This window comes from Hipposideros armiger, unplaced genomic scaffold (assembly GCF_001890085.2).
Source record: "Hipposideros armiger isolate ML-2016 unplaced genomic scaffold, ASM189008v1 scaffold_518, whole genome shotgun sequence".
In the NCBI taxonomy this organism is placed as follows: domain Eukaryota; kingdom Metazoa; phylum Chordata; class Mammalia; order Chiroptera; family Hipposideridae; genus Hipposideros; species Hipposideros armiger.
Window position 1 is genome coordinate 1,104,613 of NW_017731868.1, and position 3,726 is coordinate 1,108,338.

At 53.4% G+C, this 3,726-nt stretch overlaps 1 protein-coding gene across 2 annotated transcripts in view; it reads left to right on the forward strand.

Moving 5' to 3' along the window:
- IQSEC2 (IQ motif and Sec7 domain ArfGEF 2) overlaps positions 1-3,726 on the forward strand; it is a 77,644-nt gene that overhangs the window by 53,646 nt on the left and 20,272 nt on the right. The gene's annotated exons all lie outside the window — the stretch shown is intronic.

A 3,726-nucleotide genomic window follows, 5' to 3' on the forward strand; every position in this document is an offset into this window, starting at 1 on the left:
GAGAGAGAGAGAGAGAGAGAGAGAGAGAGAGAGAGAGAGAGATTTTCCATGTGATCAGCATGCCCCTGAGTGTTTTGGGGGCTCTGAGTTAAGGGATTTCATGTCCCCAAGTCTCTCCTTTCTTCCGCTGTGTGTCTGGCATCTGGAGCAGTGCCCTCAAGCCTTGTCCTTTTTGCCAGACCCTCTAGGAGGAGCCTATGTTTACAGCCTGACCTCCCTGCCACTATCCCTTTGCAACTAAGGGGTGCGGGGAGGGGAGAGAGACCCAGAAGTGGAGAAATGCAGGCAGATGTCATGAAAAGACAGCCTGGGTCCTGGGTTTGCATCCTGACTTTCTCACTTAGTAGCCTTGTGACCTTGAGCCAGTTTACATCACCTATCTGAGCCTCAGTGTCCTCGTCTACAAAATGGGGCTAATGATGCCAGCCTCCATGAGTTGCAAGGCTTCAATGAGCTAATTAACACTCTTACCCTAGGGACGGAAGTGACCATAGGGCCCTATGGCAGCACAGAGAAGGGGCCTGTAAGCCAACCTGTGTGAAGGGGACAGGCAGACATGGAAGGGTACACCTGAGCTAAATGTTGAGGGATGAGCAGGAGCTAGCTAGGTTGGGGTACTGGGCAGAGGGTATATAAGTCAGAGGTCAGGTCAGGAGAACCATCCACCGCTATGGTGAGGAAGCTGGAGGTTTTCCTATGGATAATTCGTCTAAACCTTGTTAGATCACGTCCCTCCTCTGCTCATCTCAATCAGAGCAAAAGCCAGTCTTTATTGTGAGGTCAATGCCCTTCACGATTTGCTCTCTGTTACCTCTATGACCTCACCTCCTACCACTTTCCCCTCGCTCACTCTGCTCCAGCTACACTGGTCTCCTCGCTGTTCCTCAAATATGCTAGACACGGTTCTACCTCAGGGCCTTTGCACTGGCTCTATCCTCTGTCTGCACTGCTCTTGCCTCAGATAACCACACAGCTCACTCCCTCCCTTCCATCAGGGCTCTGCTTATATGTCATTTCTTCAAAAAGACCTTCCTTGATCACCCTATCTAAAACAGCACCTTTTATTATTCTGCTGTATTTTCTTTCCTAGTATTTATCTCTACCTGAAATGATAGTATAGAGTTATAGTCTGCTTCTTCCGCTAGAATGTCACCTCCCCGCGGAAACAAATCTTATGCATCTTGTTCACTGTTATATTTCCAGCACCCAGCACTGCCTGGCACAGAGAAAGTGCTCAATCATTTGCTGAACGAAACGTGAGGAGCCATGGAAGGGTTTTAGTGGGAGAGTGAAATGGTCAGACTTGTACTTTGGAACGCTCTCTCTGGCTACAAGATGGAGAACAGATTGGACAAGGAGACTGGAGGCTGTTATCAAAGTTTAGGTGAGAGGATTTATTAGCTCAGCCCACCAGAGCTCATTCACTGACTCTCTTACTTCAGAAGCTTTTATTGAGTACCTACTCTGCTCTAGGCCTCTGTGATAGCTAGGAGATTACCAAATTCTCTTCCTGTACTGGGATCTGGGAGTCATGTACACAAATAGCGGTCACACTTCGCCAAAGCTAGCCTGTGCCATAAAAAGGACAGACATGTGCTGGGGGCGGGGGGGGGGGGCTCTCAACAGGATTGGCCATCATTTCTGGCTGAAGGTGGGCTTCAGGAGGGCTTCTTAGCAGTGGCATATGACCTGAATCTTGATGGAACTAGGGTGTGGGGGGATTTCTCAGATTGTAGGTGGCAGAGATGATAGGGAATGCATTCCAGGTGGAAGGTACTATACGAGCAGCTTTGGAGGTGGAAAGCAGAGAAGTATTGGGGAGAAACAGCACCGGACCAGGCTGGAGGGAAGGGTGGATGGGGTGGGGTATGGACAGCCAGCCCTGCAGCATGGCTTAATGTTTAAGAACATGAGTTCAGGAGTCAGACAGCTTGGATTTGGATCCTGGCTCTATCATTAATAGCTGCGTGTGATCATAGATTACTTAACCTCTCTGGGCCTCAGTTTCTTTATGTGTAAAATGAAGAACAATACCTATCTCATAGGCTTGTTTTGAAGAATAAACAAGTTATCAAATGTGAAGTGGTAAGAACAGTGCCTGAACATGCTAGGTGCTCTCTAAGCATTGGCTGTTGTTAGTCGTGGAGATGGCTCAAATGCCACAATAAGGAACTTGGGCTATCTCTGTGGGCAGTGGGAGCTATGGATGGTTTCTGAACAAAGGAGACAGTTGATCAAAACTGAGCTGGAGCTTCGTACTGGGAAGGGAGAGGTTTCAGAGGTGGTGGGCAGGATCCTGGGTCCTGAGGGGGAGGAGAGGAGCATCTTGGATGCCAGGGGAGGGAGAAGGGCTGGGCTGGGTCTGACTCCTGGAGAGCGACTTCACAGGCCCCTGAGGCCCTGAAGGAGAGAGAATTTGGGGGTAGTTTCTACCTGGCTCCTGGCAGTGTTGCAGACTAATGCTTTGGAGGGTGGTAGATGAGCAATGGGTAGGAGCTCCCACTAGGGCAGAGCCGAGCTCCACCCGTGCAGCTCAGGACCCAGTCTAATGGGTGCAGCTACCCCACCGTGCCCAGCACCCAGCCCAAAATGCTCTTTTGCAAGGTTGCCAGGCCTGTTGCAGCTCAAGAACCTGCACTGGTAGGGAGTCCTCCTACACCCATCCCAGCTCTCCTCTGCCCTGCACCCTAGCCTCTGCCAAGTCAGGGCTGGGGAGTGGCCCCTTAACCCTTTCACCAGCCAAGAGCCCCATCAATCCAGTGCCTGCCCAGACCAGACCGTTATCTGGGCCCCAGCCACACCCATTCCCCCTACACCACAACCCCCTAGACCTCACCTGCTTGTCCCTCCCCCTCCCGACTCTCTCCCCTATTCTCCTGCTTCTGTGGCTCTGCACCATGCCCTCTCGGCTCAGGGCGTCTGGGCTCTGTTGCCACTTGGGTTCCCTGGCAGCCTGGTTGCCATGGCACCCATGGGAGCAGGTCTGGCGGAGCTGGGCACCATGGGAGCAGGTCTGGTGGAACAACAGTTCTGGGTAACCAGGGCAGGCAAGGCCTAGTGCCCAGCTCCTGCCACCCTTCAGCTTTGAGACCCTGGCCCCCTCCCTTAGCAGAGCAGAGGAGGCCATGAGGAGAAAGAGGAAGCTACCCCGCAGGGCAGCTCTTTACCTGTGAGGATGCTGGATGAGAGGCCCCGCCCATTGTCACTAAGCCCTGTGCCCTCGATGCCAGGGAATCCTGGGAATTGGCCAGGCCTGATGCCAGGCAGCTGAGAGCAGGGGCACGGCTGCAGGGGGCGAGGCTGGGCAGCGAGGGGAGAGCCTGGATGCCTGGGATGCAAGAGTGGGCCTCTGGCCTGGGGACAGGGCTGATTTGGGGTAGTGCTGGGGATCAGGCAGGGAGGTAAGCCACAGCACAGGCTGTGCTGGGAACCGAGCCATGAGGGGAAGAGGTCTGGGGGGAGGGCTGAAGGTGTAAGAGAACTGCTCCATCAGGGGAAGGAGGATTTGGAGATGGAGCTATTAGGGGACAGGACTATTAGAAAAAAGGGGCTTGAGAGGACAAGACTAGGAGGAAACTAGGAAGAAATCTGTGAAGCGATGTGGCCATGAGGGGACCATGCAGTGAGGGGTGAGTAAGACTGGGGACAAGACTGAGAAGATGAGCCTTGAGGGAAAGGAGTCCAGGGGATGGAGCTGTGAGGGGACCAGGTCTGGGAGAGGGCAGG